General features: G+C 39.5%; 1 protein-coding gene across 5 annotated transcripts in view; it reads left to right on the top strand.

Moving 5' to 3' along the window:
- Positions 1 to 27,852, top strand: part of ATE1 (arginyltransferase 1) — a 2,674,296-nt gene that overhangs the window by 1,083,409 nt on the left and 1,563,035 nt on the right. The gene's annotated exons all lie outside the window — the stretch shown is intronic.

The following is a 27,852-nucleotide window of genomic DNA, read 5'->3' on the forward strand; positions in this document are numbered from 1 at the left end:
ACAAATTTTACAACAAAAGGAAGAAACTGTTGCAGAAAAGAGGAAAATTCCAGAATGCAAAAAAACCTCCCTTACCAGCCTCAGTAAGAAGCTGAGATCCCACATAAAATCCTCCAGAGCTAGTTACGAAAATAAAATTGCCAAAGATTTCAAAGACAGTCACAAGATATTCTATAGCTATGTCAAGAATCTAAATGGCAATGCTCAGATCTGCTCTGAGCTACAACAGAATGGCATTAAATATACAGATCCCAAGGATATTGCCAGTATCCTGGCAGATTGATTCAGTGCAAACTTCAGCCCCCTCTCACCCCCTAAAGGGCCCATCTCAATATTGAAAGATTGCCAAATTCCGGTAATGGCCATGCAGGTAAAAAACACACTCTCCAAAGCTAAGAACATAGCATCCATTGGAACAGACGACATCCCAGGCTGTGTACTACATGAACTACAAAATGAACTGGCACCACACCTAAGTGTCATGTTTAATCATAGCCTCACCTCAGGCTTTGTGCCCACTGAGTGGTGCACAGCTACAGTTATCCCACTCCACAAAGGGGGATCCACCTTGGATCCTGGGAGCTACCGCCCCATCAGTCTGACGAGCCTGATCTGCAAGGCCATGGAGCATATTATCATGGAACTTATAAACAAAGACATCGGCAACCTTCAAACACTGGACCCTTTGCAGTTTGGGTTCATGAAGGGACGATCTTGTCTCCTGAACCCGAATTACTTCTTCAAATCAGTCTCCAGAGCTGTGGACAAGGGTAAGGTGGTCCACACAGCCTATCTAGACCTCGCCAAGGCCTTTGACACCACCCCCCACTCTGGAATCATAGATAAACTTACTAAGCTGGGCATTAATCCCTACATCACTCGATAGGTTGCCAACTGGCTTACTGACAGAACCCACACTGTAAAAGTAGCCGACTCCAAATCCAGCTCCAGACAAGTGGAGTACCTCAGGGTTCAGTCCTGGGACCACTCTTGTTTGGCATCTACTTCTCTGAAGTACAGACCAGCACTAAGGGACTCTCGCTAACAAAGTTCACAGATGACTGCAAACTGGGAGCCATTATTGAATCTCCAAATGATGTGGATATTCTACAAAAGGGCCCGTGAATTACCACATAGGTGGCAGTACACTAAACACCGAAAGTGTGATAAGAGACTTAGGGACACAGGTGGACAGTGGTTTCACCTTTGATAATCACATCGCCACAACAGTCAGGAAATCCTTCTATGTAGTACACCTCATCACTAAGGGCTTTTCATCCAGAAAAAAGGTCATTGTCCCACTGTACTCATCCCTCATTAGACCCGTTATAGAATACAATGCCCTGTTTGGTATGTACCTCTCAAGACATCTGCAACAACTGGAAAGGCTGCAGAAATACCTCACTAAAAGAATCACAGGCCTAAAGCAGATACCCTCTGCTGACCATCTAAAAAAACTCCACCTATACTTAGTCGTATATCGTCAGAGGCGATCTCTGTTTTACATATAAGACCATGTCAAACCCAGAGTTGTTGGACATGCTACACTTAAAGAAATCCCAGTTCCTCAGAGGCACACGCTCCAGAGATCTAAACCTTGCCATCACAATGAACAAAACATGCTGGAGGGATAGGTTCCTGACCCAGAGACTCACCAGACTCTGAAATAGACTGCCCATACATGTCAAGCAGAGCACCTCTTTGGCCCTCTTCAAAAGGAACCTTGATGATTGGATGGGAGATAGTAAATTCACCCTGGAGATTATGTCAGTCGCCCTGCTAGACAGTGGTACAGGGAAGTAAATACTGTGAGAAGAAATAGCCAGGGAATTGTTATGGCTAGGCTTGTATAGGCCCTAGGGCTGATAGCCTATTACAAACCTATGAACCTATAAAATCAAATTAAAATTAACTGCTTATTATATAAACAAAAATATTGTTTGCAAGGAAAGAACGAAGAGGTAGCACTGTATTTGAATACAATAATAAAAGTAGGAAAAATAAGAGAATTAAAAAATAAGGAGCGTAAGCAAATAAGACAGCAAGAAGGAATATATGAAATTAAATTATTGGAATTATTTGTTAAAAGAGAAGAAAACATAGAACAAAGTTATAAACGTGAAACATTTATAAATATGAGTATTATGAAAGAATTGAATGAAATTCTAAAAGATGCTAACATGAATTCTGCAACAGGACTAGAAGAAATTGAATATGGTATGTATAAAGAAATGGAGTCGCAAAAATTTTTATAGAAGTTATGAATGGTTAGAAACTGGAATTAAAGAGAGAGATTTGTACAGGGGTTCTAAAATGTGTATTCACAAAAGGAAATAGAGGAGATTAAAAAATTGGAGACAAATAACATTGAATAATATGGATTATAATTTTTTATGAGAATAATAAGGTTACAAAACAAAAAAAATGGATAGAATATATGACCAAAATGTATTTGGAAGAAAAGGAAAAAGAAGTCAAGAGTTAATATGGATAATAAGAGAAATAATTGATGATATAAATAAAAATACATACGCGAAGGCTATGGTAGGGGATGTAAGTAAGGCCTATGATAATTCCCCATAATGATTTATAATGAATATTTTGCAGGCATATAATGTAAGCAAAAACAAAATATTACAAGTAATGAAAATGGCTGGATTAGAGAAGAAATAGAATGCAGAATAAATCAGGGCTACCCAGCTAGTAGTGTAATTTTCTCATTAGTTATGAATGTAATACTGGTGGAAATTAATAAAATGTCACACAGTGGTAGATACAAAATGCTGAAGGAAGTACAATTGCCAATACTGTATAATTATGCAGATGATATTGTATTAATTGTTAAAAATAAAGTATAGATGGAAGAAGTAAGTATAAATTAAAAAATGGTTTAAGTATGAATAAAACGAATAGTAAAGGATATGTTTTAAGGTATGATAGGAGGTATTGAGTTCAATGAACAATATATAGATATATTAGGAGTAATATCTGGAAGGAATGAATACAGACCACAACAATGGGATAATGTGCTCAGAAAAGTAAGGGATATAACTGTTTTTTGGAAATCATACAGATTTTCATATAGAAAAAGGCACACTTATTGAACACCATGGTAATGGGGAAAAAGGCTTATGTTGCTAACATCTATATGATTGCTATTAAGTATAAAAATGAACTAATGATTGCATTTCCTTTTATATAGGGCTCTAGACTGAATCCAGTCGAGAGGGATTCTATATATGAAAGAAGAGCAAGGCGATTTGGGGTTAATAAACCCAATAGTACATGTAGGAACTCTAATTTTGTATAGGGTGTTCAAGGGAATTATGAAGGAAAATAAAAACTCGGTAAAAATGATAGTGCATTGTAAATACAAAGAATTGTAGGAAGGAATGGAAGTTAAAAAAAAATAGTCAAAGCATTGTGAATGAACAAATGAGAGTACCAAGTCAAAATTGCGTTATGGAAAATAAAAATGAATATGTGTGAGAAAAATAAAAAGGAATGGTGCTTAAATATTTTGAAAGCATTTATTGCATTGATCCATGGAAAGATTTAGAAATAGACACGAAAAAAGCTGTAATGATGAGATATACAGCCATTCATCCACAACCCCTTTTCCTATTTCTGTACCTCTGAGTCACGGTGCCACTTCAACATAATAACTATAAAATGATTAAAGCATGTAATGATTTTTTATGGAGATTGTCTATTAGAAAATTGCTGGCTAAGGCAAATATGCCATGCAAGAAAAGGTAAGATAGGATATGTTATAAATGTGGAGAGTTTGAGACTACTGAGCATGCACTTTTGAAATGTGAAGGAATAATTTGTGGAAAGAAGTATGTAAACATAATAGGGTGAAAAGTTTGTTAAAATTTGAACAAATAAATACAGACATAATATAATTTGGTCATTATGGTACATGAAAACAGGAAGAAGTGAAGAAAATGGACAGAGTAATATTTTGTGTTTCATGGACTATATGGAAGAAGGGACTAAATGAAATTAAATGCAATGGGACATGGACTTTAACAAAGACTCAGGAGAAAATAATGTTTTGGTTGTGGATAAAAGAGTGGGAGGAAATGCTTAAATTGAAGTTTATAATGCATGGAAATTTGTAAATAGATGTAAATAATGTAAATATGTAAATAGTATGTAATGCATATACCAATAAAAATAACTCTACTGGTAGTCTTGGAGCAAGCAAGTGAGTGTGCGCATCCCATTCTCAGAGCAATGGCAGTGGAAGGACAGTGTGTGACAAGGAAATCATGGTGGAAAGAGCAGGAGTGAGGAGTGTTGAAATGGGACAAGGTTTGTAAGATTCTGGAGAGCATTTTCCAGCTGGAGTTGTTTGCTGAGCTGGAGATAAATGATTCTGTAAATGGTGAAAATGTTGTTAAAACCCTCCATTCGGGAAGGCTGTGAGACAATATATTGCAACAAATAATTGCACAGGCTGAGAATGAAAGCTGCAGGGATGCATCCTGTGGGATATTATACACAAAATCCAGAAAGAGGAGGCCGAGTCTGTTTCAAAAAAGTGTACTGCAGAACAGAGTAAAAAATCATATGCAAAGACTATTGCAGAAGGAATTAAAGAGAAGAAAGATGGAAAGAAAGCAAGGGGAGAAAGTAGACATGTTAGAATTCAAATTAAAGAGGATAAAGAACTGAATAGGTATGGCATTTGGGACAATATAATGCCACCATTGGTTATAAAAGCACAACAAGTAAGAGCATTTATTTGTGACAATATATTTGAAACTGGATGTAGCATGGATAGTTTGAGTGAATATGAGAAAAAATTATCCTTGGAATTTGAATGCACTAAAAGCATATAACAGGGAGGCAAGAAAAAGTATATGTGCAGTTTTGCACAGATGTTGAAAATGAGACTTTATTACTTATTTCTTTTAAATTACTTTTCAGTGTAATAGACATTGCAAAAGTATATGATAATAAGGGTTTATGGATTGAGATATGAGAATGCAATATTAAAATTGGTAAATGAAAAGATTGCACATATTCTGAGCATGATAAATATTGATGGGGATCAGGGTGCGTAAAATATTGGGGGGCAATCCAAAACTTTTTTTTTTCCTGCAGAAAATAATGCTATTTAATAGGTAAATGTGATAAAAAGAGTTGCTATCTATGTGGAGAGGTGGGTCATGATGCCAAAAAATGAGAGTTAAAATGTTATAGTTGTAATCAATTGAGTCATTTATAGTTGGATTGTAAAAAAGAAAAAAATGGATGCCATTGAGAGCGAAGAACAAAAATGTACTCGAGGAAAGTGTACAGGAGGAATTAGAGATAGGAAGTTTAAGAAAATTGCAAAAAAGTAGAAAAGGTAAAGGAGAGTCTGAATAATTGAAGTAAATGAAGAAGATATAAATTGGAAAATAGTAAAAGGTACATAAACTATTGGGAAAAGAGTAAAAGGAAAAGAAAATGTTAAGGGTATAAATATAAAAGATGAAAGGAAATGGGTGATTATAACAGAAGTATTTTAAAAATGTTATGATGAAGAAAAGTTATAAAATATAACAAGAAAATATTCAGATAGGGAAATATAAATTCTTCTATGTTAAAAAGAAGAAACATAATTTTAGAGTATTTTCAGTAAATGCAAATAATAAGCAAGAATGATAGGGATTTTGGAATGGTGTAAACGTGATGTGGATGTACTAAAGGATATACATTTTTTGACAAATGAAAGATTGCAAACAGAGAAATTGTTGAGTGGAAATATAAGATGGAACTTAGGAAATGAACGTGGTTCTACAGTAGTTGTGTTGTGTAAAAAGGCAGTGAAGATTTTGGGTATAACACTGGTAAGGATGGGAAGTTTTAATATTGTGGATGTGAGATGGAAAGAAAATTTATAGGATTATAGCATTAATACGCTTATGTTACCATTAAGGAAAGATAATTTGTTTCATGTGGTTAATAATGAATGTTATAATGGCAGAAATGTAAAAAGAAAAGGAATGATACAGGACACATACAGGAAGTTATAAAATATTATAAGGTAGTTGTATGGAATAGATATCCTTGGACCTATTTAGAGGGTGTACTTGGATCTAAAATTTTGTGCTATCAGAAGGTTTGAGAGTAGCAGAAGATTAAGCAGTTGTATCAGGTGTTTGAGACTATTTAGCAATACGGATGGAGGCAATGGAAGAAAAGGAATATATTAGAATAGGAAAAGGCATGGATCAGAGATTATGTAATGAAATTGGGAAATGAATGGTATTACCCTTCTGGAAGGATCATATACCTATGAGGGATTTTTTAATAAAAATTGTTGTGAATGGTGGATTGACAGTGAAAAGAAATATAAAAAAATGTATGTTATGTAGTCCAATCTCACCTTCATTTTTACATATGGGTTTGGAGCCGATCCTCTACTCCGACTCAGCCGATTTACAAGCTCGAAGACTTCTGGTTGGCTCGTGGCTAAGCAGGTATCCCATGGTGCACCAGTGCAATCCCCAGATCTTGTTTGCCACATCGACGAGTTCGGATGTGCTTCTCTTGGCTCTGGCTAAGTCATTTTCAATTCTTTTCATTCATAAGTGGATATTGCATATTTGATGTTATTTAGTTGTCCTTGTGGACTTGTTTGACCTTAGTAGTTTAGTATCCTGTGTACCAGTTAGTTAGGCGCCATTGCGCTTTTTTGCCTAGATTGTTAGTTTTGGTGTTTTTTTTTGCTGCTCTTAATCAACAGGGGCTCCTGTTGAATTATTTGTACTGCTCGGACCTTTTTGGTCTCTGTTGATTAACTTGTTGTCTTTGGTGGGGATCCGCTAAAGTGATATTTATAGGATTGCTGTTGCAAATTTCTTTCCTGTGTGATTGAACCTGTGTGTGTCTGTTATATATTTGGTCTGTTTGAGCTAGAAGACCTAGTTTTCTGTTGCACCAGGCTAGGCCCGTTTAACTTAGAGGACCTAGTCCTCGTGTAACTCTATTTGTGTTTTTCACATCTAAAAATGTTCCTCTGTGACTGAATTTGTGAGTGTGTCTGTGTTAAATACTTGGTCTGTTTAAGTTGGAAGACCTAGTTTCTCTTACATCGGGCTAGGCCTATTTAACTTGGAGGACCTAGTCCTTGTGTAACTCTTCTGCAGGGCTAGGCCTGTTTTAGTTAGAGGACCTAGTCCTCATTTATTCTCTTTCCCTATCTCTCCTGTGGTTTTGCGTGTGCGTCTGCAATGTCTAAGGATAGCAAGGAGCATAAACCCTCTGGGTCAAAAAATGCATGAAATGCTCCCAGAAAATGTAATTAATGGATGGCCACAGTAGCTGTGTCTACTGCTTGGGAGCCATCCATTTGCAGGAATCATGCTTGATGTTCTTCATTCCACATTGCTGCAGTCCTAACCATAGGGTAGTCCGCTGTCCAGTCGGCCCGAATACCAAAGTATATGGCTGACGTCGGTCAAGGCGCATTAGACTGATGTCAGGACGTCAGGGTACTAATGCGCATGACCGACGTCATATCCTCAGTCTTTTTTGCCGCATGGTCCGATGCAGAAGCAGTTTTGCGAGTGCAGGTTGGCGTTCTGAAATTTTCTGAAGTCGGAGTTTCAGACCGAATCAAAGTTGGCTAAGTACCCGTTGGGGAACATTTTGGTTTTCTTGCCTCAGTATTTAACCGGATGTCAGAAAAAGTGAATAACTGTATTTCTTGTGGGAAACAGATACCTCATAGGGATTACCATACTTTGTGTATACCTTGTTTAGGGCCTGAGCACGACGTTGTTGGATGCCGCTCTTGTGCTAGATTTAACAAACGCACTATTAAGAGAAGGTTAGACTGTGCCAGGTTAGTGTTTGGGAAGCGTTGTAATTATAAAATGCCGTCGGATGCTCCGACGCCCGCTTCGTCCAAAAAGCGCAAGGACAAAGCAGCAAAGCCTAGAGTTGAAGAACCGGCAGTCCCGGACGTCGGTTCTTTAGAAGGCTCAGTGGAGCCGGAGGTTTTGCTAGGAGTTTCTTTGGAGTCTCAGGCAGAGACTTTACTGTTACAGGATGTGCCCTCTCAGGAGGTAGGCCAGGCTGAGGGGGCTTCTCAGGTAGCTGTACTTCCCTCTCTTCCTAAGGTGGTTAGAGCCTCTCCTTCTGTTTCCAAGACTTCTTTGAGAGGTAGGCCAGGTTTTGCTTCAGTGGGGGCTTCTCCTAGCACTTCAGGTTCTGTGCCTAAGAAACATATGCTTAAAATGGCAGAGGATTTGATTACTATGATTAGGGGTTCTATGCCCCCTCCTGATAAGAGGCCTAGGGTGGAGTCTGAGTTTGAGAGTTTTGAGCAGTGTTCAGAGGCTTCTGAGTCTTCGACTGAAGACTTGCAGGAGTATCCTCCTTATTCTGATTCTGATGTGGATGATTCCACTCCTTCAGCTTCTCCTCCTGAGGATTTTTCATTTTCAGAGACTCTGCATTCCATGAGGGAGCATTTTAAATGGGAAGGCCAAGATTTCTCTGATTCCAGGAAGAGGCTTAGGGAATTCTTGTTTTTACCCCAGCATAGGCCCTTAGCTATACCTCCTGTTTTGAATGTGGTGGAAGATGTTTTTGCAGAGGCTTCCCTGAACCCTGATTCTTTGCCTCCTGCCCTGTTAAACCTGATAGGTACTATAGGGTGCCTGAAGCTCATAAGTATCTTTTAAGAGTCCTAGGGCAGACCCGAAACTGTTTCTCAGGGGCCTAAAGGTGTTAAGGCCTCTGTTGTTAAAAATCCTGTTCCTCCTGATAAAGAGGCAAGGGCTTTGGATAGATGGGGAAAGAAAGTGTATACTTCTTCCACTTTAGCCATGAGGGCGTTGAATTGTCAGTTTCACATGCTAAAATATCAAAATTATCTCCTTTCACAATTGAAATCTAAGGTGGATGCTCTGGCGGAAGGTATTGAGTGTAAAGAGTTGCAGGATTTAGTTCATGTGTCTGAACAAGTGGGTAAACATTCATTGCAATGTGGTTTTGATGCTGTGCAGGCCTCCTCGAGGGTGGCTGCCACTGGTTCTGTTCTTCGCAGGCACGCCTGGTTGAGGGATCAGAATTTAGCTGAGCATGTTAAGACAAGGATTTTGGATGCTCCTTTACAGTCTGATGTGTTGTTTGGTTCGCCTGTGGAAGCAGTTTTAAAGAAAATGGAGGACAAGGCTAAGTCTATGCAGACTGTTAAAGATTTTTTGCAGGTGCAACCTCCGAAGTTTAGCAGAAATTGGCCTACTAAGGGATGGACATATCCTGCTTATGATTCCCAGTCTAGGGGTAGGTCTAGACGTGGTAGGGGCAGAGCTCAAGGTTCTTTTAGGCCTAGAACAGGGAGTTCTCCTGCTCAGACTTCTGGTGAGGGCAGGGGTCAGTCCTTTTGTAAACAGACCCAATGACCTGCCTTTTCAGCTACCAGTACATTCTCGTCTGGCAGCTCCTTTGGGAGGAAGACTGTCTCTTTTTAAAGAAAATTGGGATTTAATTACTCAAGACAGATGGGTTTTGGATATCATTCACCACGGTTACAGGTTTTATTTCCATACCTTGCCCCCTTTCAAAGGCATGCCAGACGTTCCTCCTCCACAAAGGAAAGAGGCTCACAAGCAAATTTCTCTGTTACTCCAAATAGGGGCCATTCAGCCAGTCCCTGTACCAGAAAGGGGCCTAGGATTTTATTCTCGCCTGTTCCTAGTACCAAAGAAGGGGAACACGTGGAGACCAATTTTGGATTTATCTATCCTCAACACTTATCTGGACATTCCCAAGTTCAAAATGTTGACGTTACAACAGCTTTTACCTCTGCTGGGCAAAGATCACTGGATGGTAACTTTAGATCTCAAGGAAGCTTACCTTCATGTGCCTATAAGACTAAGTTGCAGAAAGTATCTGCGTTTTCGAGCTGGAAATTCTCATTATCAGTTCTCTGCATTGCCCTTTGGCTTATCTACTGCCCAGAGTATTCACAAAGGTTCTGGCTCCAGTGATAGCTTACTTCAGGCTAAAAGGAATTCAAATCTATCCTTACTTGGACGACTGCCTGATTCTGGCTCAAGAAAAGGAAGACCTTCTACAGCATTTGGAATATGTCATAGCAGTGCTAAGATGCCTAGGGTATTCTGTGAACGAAATAAAGTCCAGTCTAGTACCCTCTCAAGACATGTGCTTTCTGGGTGTGAGACTGAATACAGCAGCCCAGATGGCCTTTTAACCCCGGACAAACAAAAGAATCTTTCCAGTTACTTCCATCAACTATCTCTTCAGTCCGGGCTGACTGCAAGGACAGTCCTTCAAGCCTTAGGGTTCATGGCATCTTGTATTCTGGTGCTTCCCAATGCCAAACTGCATATGAGGAAGCTGCAATGGTATCTCAAAAATGTATGGACACAGCACTGCCAGCATTTGGACACTGTCATTCAAATAATACCTTGCATTCAAAAAGAATTTTTGTGGTGGGCTCAGGAATGTCACCTAAACAAGGGACTCTCTGTGACCCGGCCAGAGGCGAGTCAGATTTTAACGACAGATGCCTCGGACATTGCTTGGGGAGCTCATCTAAATGGAAAGTGGATACAAGACAAGTGGCCTGCCAGACTACAGCATCTACATATCAACATGAAGGAGATGTTAGCAGTCCAGTTTGCATTAATGGCTTTCAAGGAGTTACTTCTTCCAGGGCAGGTGTTGATTCTAACAGACAACACAACTGTCATGTGGTACATCAACAAACAAGGGGAACACATTCTTATCCTCTATGCAGGCAAGCAATGATTTTATGGGAGACTGCGCTCAGCTTGCAACTAACTCTTCAGGCAAGGTTTCTGCCGGAGCACAGAACTCCTTAGCAGATGTGTTAAGCAGACAAATCATGGATCCCCACGAGTGGAAACTGGATCTTCATGTATTTCAGAAATTGACAGTGTCATGGGGAACTCCAGACATAGATCTGTTCGCTTCTCCACTAAACCACCAGCTGCCAAAGTTTTGCACAAAGGGGTTTCATCACACAGCTTGGAAAGTGGATGCTCTTTCTTTCAGTTGGAAAAATCTTCATGTGTATGCCTTTCCACCTCTGCCTCTTCTCCCAAAGGTGCTCCTAAAGGTCAGACAAGACAAGCCAAGGATGATTTTAATAGCTCCAGATTGGCCTCGGCAACACTGGTACCCACTACTAAGGAGTCTGGTAAGGAAGCCTCCATGGCCTTTACCTTTGATTCCACACCTGTTATCTCAGAAGGACGGTCACCTGCTCAATGTCAAGCTTCACTCTCTTCATCTAACAGCCTGGCATATTCTGTTTTGAAACACAGCAGGTCTCAACTTCCTCAACAAGTTTTAAATGTGATTATGGAAGCCAGAAGACCTAGTACAAGGAAAGTGTACGCAGAAAAATGGAAGAGATTTTTATTTTGGAGTGCAGCAAAGAATTTGGAGATTTCTGAGCCTAATTTGAGTGTGGCTCTTCAATATCTTACTGAGTTATTGGACAAAGGTTTGTCTTTCTCTTCCATTAAGATTCATGCTGCAGCAATTTCAGCTCACTATGATTGTGACCCACCATTGTTTTCGCATCCTTTGTTCAAGCAGTTTCTTAGAGGGCAAAGAATATAAGACCCCACGTGAGCTCCTACTCCTGCTTGGGATCTCAATTTTGTGTTGGAGAAACTTACTCTACAACCTTTTGAGCCTGCGGCTACTGCTGAATTGAAATACTTGTCATGGAAGACTGTTTTTTTTGTTGGCTATTACTTCTGCAAGAAGGGTTTCTGAATTGCAGGCCCTTATGGCAGTAGAGCCCTTTTTGATTTTCCATAAGGATAGGGTATCATTACGTACTAATCCTTCCTTTATGCCTAAGGTGGTTTCTAGTGTGGCTTTAAACCAAACTATTCATTTGCCTACTTTCTATGCAGATCCCCAAAATAAGGGGGAAAAGATTTTGCACACTTTAGATGTACATAGGCAGTTGCGTTATTATTTAAGCAGGACTAAGGATTTCAGGCAGTCTCAGCAGTTGTTTGTTTCTTTTGCTTTGAGTTCTCAGGGCAAGCCTGTGTCTAAGCAAACTATTTCTAAGTGGATTGGGTTTTGCATTTCATTTTGTTATTCCCATCATGGCAAGGAGATTCCAGCTGGGATTAGGCCTCATTCCACTAGGGCTACTGCCACTTCAACAGCATTTCTAAGGGGTGGCAACTAAGGATATTTTGGAGGCAGCTACTTGGAGTTCAGTGCATACTTTCTCTAAGCATTACCACCTTCCTCTCTACTCTAAATCTAGGGCTGGTTTTGCCACAGCTATTTTGCAAGGCATGTTGACAGCTCCTGCTTCTTTATGATTTGCCAGCCTCCCTTACCTCTGCTTTGGGATTCTACCCAATGGTTAGGACTGCAGCAATGTGGAATGAAGAACATAGTACAGTTTTGTACCTACCATAAATGTAGATGTTCGAGGATCCACATTGCTGCAGTCCAATTTACCCTCCCTCCTTCCCCTCTGTGTTTAGGGGTGGTGGTGTAGGTTAGGCTATATTCTTGTAATTTTGTATATATTGTACATATGTTTGGTGCAGGGCTTTTTGGTGTTTTTGGTGTGGGCCTTGTCTTTTTGGGGTCTTCTGACATCTGGGGCAAGAAAAGACTGAGGATATGACGTCGGTCATGCGCATTAGTACCCTGACGTCCTGACATCAGTCTAATGCGCCTTGACCGATGTCAGCCATATACTTTGGTATTCGGGCCGACTGGACAGCGGACTACCCTATGGTTAGGACTGCAGCAATGTGGATCCTCGAACATCTACATTTATGGTAGGTACAAAACTGTACTTTCTGTCATGCTTTCTCTCCTAGAGTGTTGCAGGAGAGAAAGAACAAGCTGATACTCAAGGGTCTTCTGAAACCAACCTTTGGGGAAGCCTTATCTAGTTCATCGGCTTCTTCTTCCAAGTCTACAAAATCTAGATCTGAATCCAAAATCGAAATCTTCTAAAAGGCCTTCCCTGGCACTAGCTGATGTCTCAGAGCCGCCTTCCAAATTACCAAAATCTGCCTCGACTCTTCAGTCTTTGGAACCGAAGGAGAGCACCATGGTATCAGAGTCGGTCACAGGTGCTTCGGTGCCAACCTCTGAACCTTTGGAAATAGCAGTTGACTCTACTGCTCAGAGCCGGTTTATAGAATCCCTGCCGTCTTTTTGTTAATGAAGTCTCCAGTGCCTCCTAAGTCGAGATCCCCTAATTTATCTTCCAGGAGCCTTTCAGAAGAAGATGTGGAGTCGTCTACTCTGCCTAAATTTTTGTTGGCTCCGACCCAGTCGGTTCCATAGCCACTCGATCCAGTTTTGCCCTTGTCTACTATTCCTCCTCCGTACCTTGTTGGCCTTTTGGAGCTGGAGTGCTTGTTACCAGCAGAGGAACCCTCAGCTCTGGCTCCCCTTGCTGCTGCATTGGAGCCGAGTTCGGCTCCAACACGCTCGGCTCGGTCTGTCGTGTCCAGGGACCAAAGCTCTTCTGTCAGCGCTGATGGGGAGGGTTTGAATCTATCTTCTTCAGTTCCAAGCCTTCCTCTCGGTGCTTCCGCCAGGGTGAACTCGGACCCTGCATCTGTCTCTGAGCCGATGGCTCTGGCTCCAATCTTTGTCTCTTCAGAGCGGGGGAGGTCCTCGGAGCCAGAGAGGTCGGCTTTTGAGGTGATGAGGAGCATGCTGTCTCAATCTACAGCCCCTGCCTGTGGTACAAGCACTCTTCCCCCAGGACACCCACTTTAGTCTCAGCACCTACTCTCTCCGGAAACAGCAGAGACCCACAGCCTTAGGAGCCACTGGCTGGTGGTACCCACTCTTCCGAGGCCTCCCCAGAATGCCCCTTTGAGGAGCCCCCCCCGGAAGAGGGTATGCAAGAGGAAGCATATCTACTCCCAGGATGAGAATTTGACATCGGACACTGACCACGATGAGTCGGAAGTGTCTCCCAAGTCGTCCTGTGATGATGTCTCCTTTGTGGACATCCTGGAGATCCTTAAACAGAGGTGCGACTGGCCCACTGTCACCCCTTCTGATGAGGAGTTGGTGTACCTGAAGGCTTTTGGGTCTCAACCCTCTGCCTCTTGGGGGTGTCTGCCTTTCGACAAACTAATGGATCTGGTTAATTGGAAGGTGTGGGATACTCCCGATGACATGGAGCCAGTCCCCAGGAGACTAAATAAGTTTCTGTCTGCCCCTCCTGGAAAAGAGTTCTTGTCTCAGGGCGTTCCCGTAGATGCCATAGTGGTGGCGGCAGCCACGAAGAAGGAGTTGGTGGAGACTTCTTCCTCGGTACATCCATCAAACAAGGAGTCTTGAAAGATGGACAGATTTGGAAAGCGTGTATTTAGTTCAGCGGCATTTACACTTCAATTTCTGAACTATCTTACTCAATTCAAGAGGTTGAAGGAGGGATCTCCTCAAGGAGTTGGGAGATTCCATACAGGGTGCTTGTCCTGAGGGAGTCACTGATAGGATCTCTGCTCAGTTGTCTACCCTAATATCTGTAGTTAACTCCTCCATGCAGCTCATCTCCCATGCGACTGATGGAGCGAGCAGAGCAGCAGGTTCAGGAGTTGCCCTTAGGCGCCACTCCTGGATGCATCTGTGTAATTTTGCGGAGCCGTTCAAGTCCTCCTTCACCAATGCCCCGTTTGATGGTTCCTCTTTGTTTGGTCCCAAGGTGAAAGAAACACTCACTCGTTGTGAGCAGGAAGGAAAGACTCTCTCTGCCATAGGAGTCCGTTTTACCGTTCCCTCTCGACCATACCCCAAAGGTCAAAGGGGAGGTAAAATGTGGTTCAAGAAGTCCCAGACGGTCTTTCCGGACACACACAGTGAATCCTCCTTCAGAGGCAGAGGAGGAGGAAATGGTAAACATTGCCCTCGAGGCAGGGGCGGTCCGCAATACCAGCAAGGCCATGATTCCTTTTGAGGGCGGCATTATCAGCACTCCTGATGTGAGGCACGACTGCATTTCTCTGGGGCCAGTTGGGGGTCGCATCTCTTTGTATTCAGAAGCCTGGCTAAATATCACCCAAGACAAGTGGGTACAAAGAGTTGTTACCAGAGGCTATATCATACCCTTTTCCCTTCCACTGTTTGTTCCCAAAATGATCCCAGATGTTCGTCCCAATCACAGGGATCAGGCAGCTGCGGAGATCAACAAGTTGCTCTTAAAAAGAGTCATCCAGCCCGTCCCAGCAGACCATAAAGGATCCGGAACTTACTCCAGCTTCTTTTTAGTCCAAAAACGAACCAGAGACTGGAGGTCAATTTTGGACCTCAGCAGATTAAATGAGTCCGTGAAGAAGGACAAGTTTCGAATAGTCACACTGCAGTCGATACTACCGTTGTTAGCGAAAGACTATTGGATATGCTCTGTGGATCTCCAAGACGCCTACTACCATAAAAAAATGGACAAGGCATCAAGGAGATATCTGTGCTTCCAGCTGGGAGCCAGTCAGTATCAGTTTTGTGCTCTGCCCTTTGGTCTCACCACAGCCCCTAGGGTGTTCACCAAATGCATGGAAGTAGTGACAGCTCACTTAAGACGTCAGGGATTTTAGGTGTTTCTGTATTTGGACGACTGGCTCCTGACTGCCCCCACCATGCATCTACTCATCCAAAACAGGGACGCCACCATTCAACTTTGTGCTCAACTAGGGATCTCCATAAGCTAGAAAAAAATCTGCATTACTGCCCTCGCAATCTGTGATTTTTATAGGCGCAGAGGTAGACACAGTGAATATGACAGTTCGTCTCCCCGCAGAAAGAGCACAAAACCTCATCTCACAAGCTCAGCATCTTCTTCCGCTTTGGAAAGTCAAAGCAAAATGGATTCTTCAATTTCTCGGTACGATGGCCTCAACCATTCTGTTAATACCTTTAGCCAGGTTGCACATGAGAATCCTCCAATGGCTCCTGTCTTCACAGTGGTCATTCCAATATCTACCGCTGAGTCACCCTATCCTGATGACGGAATTATGCAAAAAGGACCTTCTTTGGTGGATAGCCCCCAAATCACTTGTTCTCGGGAGCTCCCTTCGTTCCTGCCCAACCCGTTGCCACTGTGACCATGGATGCCTCCCAGGTCGGGTGGGGAGGGGCATTTTCTTGGCAGGGCTGTCCACGGCACATGGCAAGAACTCAAGACTCATCAGCATATTAGTGTTCTGGAGATGAGGGCGGTGCTTCTGGCGTTGCAAGCACTTCAGGACCTTCTTCCTCCAGGGACGATTGCGATACAATCGGACAACATGTCGGTTGTGTGGTATATCAACAAACAGGGTGGTACCAGATCTTACTCACTTTGTCGAGAGGCCATGCAAGTTTGGGAATGGGCAATTTCTTCCCAGCGCTTTCTGGTGGCAACGCACATTCCGGGACAACCAACGTGATAGCAGACAAGCTATGCTGGGCAATCTTACTGCCTCACGAGTGGTCTCTGAAACGGGAAATAGTGGAACAGATTTTCCGGAGATGGGGACAGCCTTGTTGCTACCTTTTTGCCAGCCGAGTCAATGCCAAGTGTAGCAGCTATTTTTCCCTGATCCCCCCTCTGGGGAAATACCCAGAGATGCTCTGGTCCACGATTGGCCCACAAGACGTCTGTATGCCTTTCCTCCATTCCCTCTTAACCCCAAAGTGATTCAGAAAGCCAATTGGCTGGAAAAGCAAGTTGATCCTCATTGCTCCTTGCTGGCCTCATCAGGTCTGGTTCCCCTTCCTCGAGCCTCTTCTCCTGGACGATCCTTGGATTCCGGACCCAGTTCCAGATCTATTGACCCTCATGTCGGGTTTGCTACTTCCCGCTCTCCACACTCTCAAATTGACAGCATGGCTGCTCCAGTTCCATCTCTAGTCAGGCTTCATGATGTTTCTTCCTCAGTGTCACATATTCTCTTATCTTTGCATAAACCCTCAACCAGAAGGCTGCATGACAGTAAATGGAAAAGGTTTTATATTTGGGCACAGAAAATGAGCGTGGATCCTTACACCACTCCTATTCCCATGATTCTGGAATTCCTTTTGGAGCTTTTTCAGCAGGGATCTGCCACAGCCACCATCAAAGCACAGTTGGCGGCAATCTCTCATTTTTATTTAGGGTTGCCGAATGCCAACCTTATGTCTCATAAGCTATGCAAGACTTTCTTGAGAGGGGCCACTTTACTGAGACCACAATTACAAGAACCTGTGGCTTCTTGGGACTTAAATTTTGTGTTGTCCAAATTGACATCCCCTCCCTTTGAATCTTCTCACTCATCTTCTTTAAAATATTTGTCTTGGAAGACTGTGTTCTTAGTAGCCATTACGTCAGCCAGACGTGTATCTGAACTACAATCCCTGTCTGTTAAGCCAACTTATTTAATCTTTCATAAAGACAGGGTATCTTTACATACCAATCCTTCGTTTGTTCCTAAAGTTTGTTCTAATGCCACCTTAAATCAGTCCATTGAACTTCCAGTTTTCTTTCCCAATCAGTATAACGCAGCTGAATATCGTTTCCACCAGCTGGATGTTCATAGACAGCTACATTTTTATTTGCAATGGACCAAAGAATTTCGGAAGTCAGACCAGTTATTCATTTCTTTTTCCGACTCCAGATTGGGCTTACCATTTTCTAAGGTGACATTGCCTAATTGGATTTCTAGTTGCATAGCCTTCATCTACAATTCAGAGGGCAGACCTTTACCCACAGGATCAAGGCCCATTCTACCAGGTCTCTGTCTACCTCTGCAGCCTTTCAAGCCAGGGTACCACTTGATCATATTTGTGCAGCAGCTACATGGGCTACCCCTCACACCTTTATTACACATTATAAGTTGGATTTGGCATCCAGGGGTAGAGAATCCTTTGGCTCCACAGTGCTCAGGAGTATTTTCCAATGAGCCACCCAAGAATAAGTAGATAGGAACGCTGTCCCATATGTAAACATGAAGGTGAGATTGGACTACCTAACATAAAGAAGTTATGTACTCACCATAACGTTCCATGCTGGTAGTCCATCTCACCCTTCATTTTTACCAACCCACCCACCTGCCCCCATCCTGGAAGATCTGGAGGTGATAATTTGATTGTCTTGGTTGGTGACCCTTTAGTATTGGTTTGTTGGTTATGGGTTTTTTCTGTTTCCAGCGAGCAGCAAACAAGATCTTGGGATTGCACTGGTGCACCATGAGATACCTGCTTAGCCACGAGCCAACCAGAAGTCTTCAAGCTTGTACATTGGCTGAGTCGGAGTGAGGACTGGCTCCGAACCCATATGTAAAATTGAAGGGTGATATTGACTACCAACATGGAACATTATGGTGAGTACATAACAACTTTTTTTTTCCCAGTGGTAGAATGACGTAAGAATGGAAGAAAAAGGAAAATATAGAAAAGTTAGAGAATAATACAGAAGAATATTGTGGTAGTAAAAAAGGAAATATATAATCAAGAAAGAATGCATTATTATTTTAACAGCAATGTTATTTACAGGGAAAAGGGAGGATGTTTCTGCATATTTGGATAGAAGTAGTATAATGAGGGAAAGTAAAAATATAAAAGGAGAGGTAAAAAGAGCATGAGAACAAATTGAGGATTGGGGTACACTATGTGAAAGATATGTATAAGGGAAAGAAGAGTATGGGAAGTAAAAAAAATCAGAACAAGTTGAAGAAGAATTTTAAAAAGAAAGTACCATGAGTGAGGTGGATAAGATACTTAGGAATGTGAATGTAGACTCAGTTTCAGGCCCTGTTGGCATAGGATATGGAATGTATGAGAACTTAATGGACTGGCAAAGAGTTTATTTTATAAATGTATTGAATAAATGGTTAATTACAGAATTTGTTTTTGAGGAATTATGTAGTTGGTTATTATTGAAGGCCACTTATATTAAATAACACAGATTATAAAATTTTCATGAAAATAATACAGAAAAGAATGCAAAGAAGAATGAGGTATATTATGGAAGAAAGTATATATGGTATAAAGGGGAAGGGATGTCAAGAATTATTCATGATTATGAAAGAAATTGTGCATATTACAAGTGAAAGGATATGAAACTTACAGTAGGTGATATTTGTAAAGCATTTGGTACAGTAGAACATGATGTCTTATGGAAAGTGTTGGAAAAGTATGGTACAGGTATAAAAGTGAGGGTTTGTATGTCTGGATATAAAAATAATAGAATGAGAGTGGCAGTGAATGGATGGTTGAGTAAAGAAATATATATGAAGTGTTGTATAAGACAAGGATGTCCATTGAGTGGTATATTGTTTGCCTTAGTAATGAATGTGATAGTGAGTGAGGTAGTTTATAAAATGAAAGATGCTAGATATGTGATGCAAAAGAAGTGGTGATTCCTTTATATTTACATATGCAGATGATGTAGTCCTACTTGCGAAGAATAAAATATGAATGAGGGAGGTGATTCGTTTGAATGGCTTTTTAACAGAAATGGGGATAACATTAAATAAATATAAAAGTAAGGGTTTGGGTGATGTGAAAATAGGGACTTTATACTTTTCATTAAACAAAGTATCAATGTTAAGAATACAATTTGGAAATAGTAATGCAGTTATGATACAATGGAAGAAATTGATAAAGGAAATTAAAGAAATATGTTTTTGAGAACGTATAGATTGTCATTCAAAAAAAGTTCATCTGGTAAATTCAGTGTTAATGGGGAAGATAACATATTTCTCAAATGTGTTTGTGATTCCAGAAAAAATGAAAAAGAAATAATGCAGTTTGTTTTCATTTCATTCATATGGTGTTGTAGATTAAACCCAATGAAAAGAAGTGTGCTGTATATACATGAAGCTGATGGTGGATTGAGGTTATTAGATCCAGTTGTTTATTCTGCTACTTTAAACTTATATAAAGTATTGAAGTGGATAAAGGAAAAGAATGAGTGACTAGTAGTAAAAATGTTTAAATGCAAGTACAAACAATTTCTGGATATGATGAGAAAGAGAAAAAAAGTATGCAAATAAAATGTTAACAAAAATTAAAAAACAGAGACATGGAAAGTAACGATGATATAGAGAAGTAAGGGTGTGGTACAAAGAGTGATGATGCAACATTATTATGCAAATTCATGGTAAAATTTATCAGACAAAGTAAGCAAAGTTATAAAAGTAAGGAAAACGAAATGTGTCAAGATTTTTTATGGAGGCTGGTATTAAGTTATCAGTAAAACATAACATGCCATATAAAAATAAAGCTGAAAGAGTGTTTATTTTGTGGAGTAAAAAAATCTGCAGAGCATGTTTTCTTGAAATGTAAAAGGGTAGTGAAATTGTGGCGAAAGTTATGTAAAGAAAATTTTAGGGGGGATGTTAAGGATGTAAACTAAGGTATGACTGGAGAAATGGATATTATAAAAGCAAAAACAAAGAATATGTGGAGCAGATAAATTTGTTTGTGATATGGGTCATTCGGATTGAAAAATTGAATGCAATTATGTTTAATGGGAAATAGATATTAGCAGATATGTTACATAAAATCAGATTATGGTTGATGAAGAAAGAATTTGTCAAGTACTAAAAATAAAAACAAATGTTGTTGTTGTCTTTCGGCTTTTTCCCGGTTAGGGGTCGCCACAGCGGAACTCCGGTCCACTAATAATTGGCAGTAGATTTTCACGGTGCCAAGTTGCCAGCTCGATGCCCAACCTTCAACGAAGGCACGCCCATTCACGCATGTCTTTTGGAACGCCATAAAAAAATAAAATATAATAAAATAAATATTTTTTTACCTTATTTGATAGTTTATTCAGATACAAAGGCTTCATATGCTGCTCTATTTCTAATGGCTGTTGGGAATGGTGGATACGTTTAAAGTGATTTTACATAGACTACTTTCCACTATGGGAATCAATGTTCCATTTTGTACTGTTTGATGTTCCTCCACTTTTGTGGTTTTGTGATAGTTTAAATATTGGTCTTAGTCGTTGATTGAGGCTGAAATTGGTAATATGCCCTTTTGTATTTTGAAGCTGTTTTTTCAGTTAAATGACTATGGCAGCTTTTATCATAGTGTTATTTGTTAAGGTTCCATTAATATGTTGCTAAGTGTTTGACAGCCTCCCTTTCTTCAAAGGTTTTGTTATCTGATTGCTTTTGTAAGTTATATGTTTGAATATTAGGTGTGTGACACTGTTGTTTTCCCTCTATCCAGTGTCTGTTTACATAATTGTAAGAGTAATCAACTTTAGATATGAGAATTGTTGATGTTTGATTTTGTTGGCTTCCCTTATGACATTTAGTTATTTTGGGGGCCATCTAGATGTTTGATTATTATGTTCCTGGGTCTGATGCTCTTGGTTGCCTTGAATGTATGGATGATGATTTGGTGCTGTTGTGATGCCTTGTTTTATTTGGACCTCTGTTAAAGTGTAGTTTTAATGTTTTTCAGCCAAGAGGTTGTGATAGGTTCATTTTTCTCACTGCTATACTTGATTGGAGCTTGTTGTATAACGAATAGTGGCTAATAACATTTTTTAACCAATCCTTTATTTAGTTCAGCAATTATGCAGATTTAGGCAAAGTTAGTTTCTGTAGGTTCTAGGATTACCCCTTATATGATCACTAGGTGTGAGTGGTGGAATTAATTTGGAGAATATGCTTAACAGTCATTAAGGAGGTATGTCACATTTGTTTTTTTATATGACGTGGTCTTAGTTTTATTCTTATTTTTAGAGAGACAGTGTTTAATTGATCAGCTGTGGGTTCTTGAGCCAATATATTGGCCCTCTGGTAGGCCGATAAGATCTCCATTGGTTTTTCTCTTTTGGTTTTGATACATGGAGAGTGGAGTCTTTAACCAATTGCAGTACACTGCAGTCGTTTTTGAACAAATCAATAAGGTAGTCATCGATTGGACGATATTTTTCATCCTTGATGTTGATTGGTTGTTACTGTTACATTACTAGTTTTGTTGTAAGAACACGCTTTTTATAAGGTTCCATTTTATGCTGTAGAAATTTATAGGCATACTTTGTTTGATCCTTAATATGGTTAGGTGTTAAGAATCGTATTGTAGAGTCGGCTTTCAGTTTCAGAGATGATTGGTTTATTTTGGTTAAGTCATGCACTCATTGGTACACCCATTTTGAAGTTTATAAGAAGCAGAGTGATGTTTTTCACCAATAGCATCGGACAGGAACTTATTTCCGTAAGTTAAGAGGCTCTTTGAGTGGGGTTTATCTGACACTTTTGGTTTTTATTTTCTCCTTACTGTTCTATTGCAATTATTGCTGTGTTGTCAGGCTTCATTTCGTGAGTCACTTACAATCAGTTTTAGGATGTTTTTTTTTCCAAAAAGGGTTTTTATCATATTAATGTGCAGACCGATAAAGCCACTAGAGAGGCTTTTATTCCAATGTAGACTGATAAAGCCATCAGAGAGGGTTTTAATTAAATGTTTACTGAAATATACTTGTGATCTCTTTATATTGTTTACACTGTAGCAAGCCCATGTTTTTACTTGTGAATTATTCATGATCACTTTCTCATAAAGTCTTAAAAGGTTTCTGTTGCTGGTGTGATTGTATATTATGTTTGTGTATATGGCAAATGTTGAACCATTGAATAGAATGTTAGAGTTACTTAAAAATCTATTTTGAACTTGTGGAGTGTACTTGTTTGATTTGTAGTCCTGTGATGTGAAATTGTTATAACCAATGCAACATACAGTATATGTTGTATTATAATGAACTATGCTAGATCTTTTTAGTCAATGACAATTACTTGACTTTTTGCTTGTTTACTTTGTTTTTTTTCATATTGGTCATTCGCCTCATCCACAGTAGTCTTATTCATGGCACCTTCGACCAATGATGGTACTGATTTTATTGTTTTTGATTGGATGTTAAGAGGTTTTTAATCACTTGTGATAGAGTAAGATTTATACTATTTTGTGATTGGTAGGTAGGTCCGCTAAGGTTATTAATTATACACAATTAATTTTCAGTTGGTTTGAATTATTTTTTTTATTGGATATTTTGTTTATTGTTTTAACTATATAAGGCTGTGCCTTCAGTGTATTTTTGAATGGTCTGACGAAGCAACCTTGTGTTTTGAAAGTGCTTACCGAATAAAAAGTATAACATTTTAATCTGACCGTGTGTTGGCTAATTAGGATTTACATTTTTATAGCAGTAATATTTTTGTTTTATTTTACTAGCAAGCCATTAATCCAAGTTGTTGGTGTGATTCTTTGTCTACTAAAAATAAATACTAAGACTAAAAGAAAATAAGTAGGAAAGGGCAATGTATATATATATATATATATATATATATATATATATATATATATATATATAATTTTGTAAATGAGTAAATATGTAAATAATTTGTATAAATAAAGGATACCTCTTTTCATTATAATTTTGTAAATAATGGTTTGTATAAATAAAGGACACGTACTCTTTTCAGTATAATTTTGTAAACAAGTAAATATGTAAATTTGTAAATAATTATTTGCATAAATAAAGGACACCTACTGTTTTGAATATATACCATTGGATCTTTTATATCTATCTGAGCTACCACCAATCCAAGCATATGGGGCCTTATTTTAATGCTTAATCTGAAGGATGACAGTCAGGAGTGCAGCGTCAGTTATTGAATCTGCCTGGCACGGGAACAGAACCCACAGCCTTATGCACCAAAAGTCAGTGTACAACCTATTGTGCCACTGACATTGTTCAAAAAGTGAATTAGCAGCTCTACCGACATAGCTAAAAATACAGTTTGCATCATTGTGACTTGCACACAAATTCTGCATCTAGGACGTGAAGGGTGAGATTGCAGCTTTTCTTTTATGTAGATATATGTAAATATTAAGTTGTATTGCTACTTTCCTTTCAGTAAAAAAAAAAAAAGGTCTACTTGTTTTGTTAAATTGGCAGATTTCGAATTGTATTGTACCTTATTCAATATAAAGGAAGATTATGGATAGTATTAAGAAGCAGGTGGAAGATTTTCTTTTTCTTTTTAATGCATAGAATGATAAATGTTTCCACCTTTTATGTTTAGAAGCAGAAATAATAGAGTTGTTCCAGTTTTAGAATCCTGCATAGTAATTGAATTGGCTGTTTGTTTGGTTCTTGTCTGCATAAATTTATTGTTTTAAATGTTATTCTCGTAATGAAATAGCTAACTGGTTAACAGAGAGATCATTCATTTATTTTCTGATAACACTGTCATCCAATATCGTATGTTAGCATTAATTTTCAGTTTTATTTACAGTTGAGATTACTTAAAGATCATGTTTAAAAGTGCAAAACATGTTTTTTTCATGTAAAAAAAGTATTTGCATGCAGAGACTTTTTTGTGTCAATAGAAAAGTGTATTTTTCAGCTTTTAAAAAAATAAGTTTTGAAGATTGATTCCAAATGCAGAAGATTAAATGTAGTTAGCCATGTTCATGGCATTAATATTCATGGGAGGCAGGAGGCAGTTATATTATTCTGGGATCCAGCTCTAATTATACTGGATTAGCATACAGTAATTTTTTTTAATTAGCCATATAATTTCCAATTTGTTAATTTAACAGTTTGGTAATTGCTTAACTAATTTATAATTGCTTACCTATGCTAATCTGGCATAATTAGAAATGGAACTCAGAGTAACATGAGCATCTCCTGCCCTTCTATGAATTTTAATGCTGTAATCATGGCTTACTACACTTAGTCTTTTGCAGTCTTTAAAAACAGTGTATACATGCATGTAAAAATGACCTTTTGTTTTTGTATAAAGAAGTGATCACATTCATAAAAATGCTTGCATATACTTTATAATACAAAAACAAAAAGTCATGTCACTCCTTTAAACATGATATTTAAGTCTTTGAATGTTGTAGAAAGGAAGGATTCTGCTAGCTGTGTCTTAGAAAATTTCTTTTTTGTTTTCCCCTAAAAGGCAGGAATGAATAAACTCCTGACCTTGGGCACAGATTTGTTGGAGTAAAATCACTTCATGAAGACAATGTGTTATATATACATATTAGTCTTAGGTTCTGTATTTATTCAAGATTGCAGTGATGGGTGCATTTACTACAAAGCCGTAGACAGTTTAATATGTACAATAGACATCATAATAGTGTACAGTAAAGTAGATGACCTAGTAGAAAATTTAGAGAATGCACAATTGGAACCTTCTGCAGTATTTCCGTTGAAACAGGAAAAGCTAAGTGTAGACACTCTGTGTGGTAGAAAAAAGAAGTGGAATTTAGCAGACTAAATGATTCTCAATGTGTATTACCTTATTAAACTGCTATCAGAAGGATTAGGGATAATAGAAAAGTAAAACAGACAACATTAGGACGAAGAAAATAAGTTAGTGTAAATTGTTCCGCAAGCTCAGAAAGTGGAAAAAGAACTATAGTTTGAAATTCAGAATGAAAGGATCATAGTAGTTATAGGAGTCTCTGTTTTGAAATGTCCAGGAATATTTGTTGAAAGAAAATTCTAAACCAGGGTCATTTCCACTTTTACTTGGACCCATATTTAGTATGTAACAAAATTTTAGTGGAGAATGGCAAAATTATTTTGGAGGTTGTAACAGTGAAAGGTGGTAGTGCTGGACATCACAAATGAAAATACATTGGGTAGCAGATCTGCTAGAAATTTTGGAGCTATTTAATGTTCCTGTAACCATTTTGAAAAACTTTCTCAGAATTTTTAGAAATAATAGGCACATTAAGGTTGCTGATTAGAGTTGCCACCTAACATTGAGTTAGGGTTAGCTCACAAGTATAGTGTTCAGGGTGGTCACCCCCTGCCCACCTTACTCATATGCTAACCCTACCCCTGCCCTTAACTCTAATCCTACACATTACATTACTAAAAGCACTTTCCCTAATGGTACAACTACCAAGACAACACTTGATCTTGGTTTTGTAACCAGACTGTACTGATACAGAGCTTTTTTTAGTGGGAGAAAAATATGTAGAGAAAGATAAGGGTGTAGGAGGATTCTTTTTAGTTGGCCGATATTTGGTTGACAAAATTTGGTTGACTGTGCATATGGTTAATAGGTGTTTGAGACTGCACATTTCTTGGGGAAGGGGGATATGTCCTTTCCCTGATATTGTGCTGTCTCAGAATTAAAATATGTTATTAGCAATGGATACAGGGGCCAGGGGTCTTGCCCCCTGCAAAAAAAAAAACAATATTGCTCTTTTTTTTTAAGTTTAATTTTGCGTGTACTGAGAATGTCGCTTGGCGTATACGATATAGTTTGTTGACATTTTGTGGTCAATTTGTGAGTGTTTCAGTTTAATTCAGTACATGCACACACACACACACACACGCACACAGATAAATATGTGTCTGAGTATGCTTTTTTACTCTCTGGGTAACTGCAGTGTCTGTTTTGTTTAAGTCTTTGACCATATTCAGACAGTGCCCATTGATGATAGAATTTTTCCCTTTTTTAATTTCTCCAGATGTTTTGGGTTTCTAATACTGTGTTAAGAATGGAGCACATCCCTCAGTCAGGCTCCAGTTAAAGTTCATGAAATTAATGTTGCTTCAATCTTTGTTTGCCAAGAGTGCTCTTCTCAGTACCTGCAGTGTGGTTTGTTCATATGGGGTTGAATGTATTGATAACATGTTTATGAATGATTGAAAATTCTTTCTACTTGCTTCCAAATAACTGTAAGTGCTTCTTTCTACTCTTATATTGCAATCTTAATTAGTATTTGCATTCTACTGTCTGTCTGAATTGTCGGAACTGTTTTTGGCCACATTTTACTGCATACTGTACTAGTTCGGTTGTAGCATAGCTCAGTTCCAGGCTTGCTGTTTCTGGGTCTATTTTGTAACCTCTGAGCATTAAATTCAAGCCATCTTTGTTGGAAGGACTTCTGTCTGGGTCCCATCTAATTGAGGATGATTGGACTTGAGCTCAGAGAGTGCTTCCTTATTTGCTAGTTTGACTTAAAATGGTTATTTCTTACTGTACATAAGCCATGCATCTGTGCTTCTTGCATGTATAGCACCATCTTGCACTGCTATGTAGCGGTAGTTAGAATTGGTGGTTATAGTAGAAAACGCTTTGCTTGTTAATTTTTCCTCTTAGCACTTTGGTTATGGTCCTCCAGAGATTTTTACAGATCAGCTCTACTGACAGGTAGAACACTGAGCCTAACCTCAGAGGTTCATAGGTTCATACTAGGCTATCTGCCCGAGGGCATTTACAAGCCTAGCCCATAGTTTTGTGGCTTACGCCACCCCTTTAGTATGGGGAACTATACCCATTATTTTGCTGTGCCTCTGTTGAGCAGTGACACTGAGGTAATCCCTGGGGTATATCTGCGATCTCCCATCCATTGGTCAAGATTTCTCTTGAACAAGGCCAGCGAGGTGCTCTGCCTCACATATACCGGGATTTTATTCCACAGCATAGGGAGTCTTTGGGTGATGAATCTATCCCTCCAGCGCGTCCTATTAATAGCCGTGTCAAGGTTTAAGTCTCCCGCCCTTGTGGCTCTGACGGATCTAGATTTTTTGAGGTGAAGCATATTCATCAAATCTGGGTTTGACATGGCCTTGTATGTTAGGCAAAGGTCACCTCTGAGCAAGCGTGGCGACTGAATAGAGCTGGAGTTCTTTCAGTCGGGCAGCATAGGACAGATGTTTGAGACCCTTTATCCTTTTGGTGAGGAACTTTTGTGGCCTCTCCAGCTGCTGCAAGTGTCGGGTCAGATACATTCCGAATGGGGCATTGTACTCAATCATTGGTCTGATGAGTGATGAGTATAGGGAGACTATGACCTCCCTTGATCTAGATGAGAATCCCTTCATGATAAGGTGGG

Source organism: Protopterus annectens, chromosome 14.part0 (assembly GCF_019279795.1).
Source record: "Protopterus annectens isolate FY-2018-M chromosome 14.part0, PAN1.0, whole genome shotgun sequence".
In the NCBI taxonomy this organism is placed as follows: Eukaryota; Metazoa; Chordata; order Ceratodontiformes; family Protopteridae; genus Protopterus; species Protopterus annectens.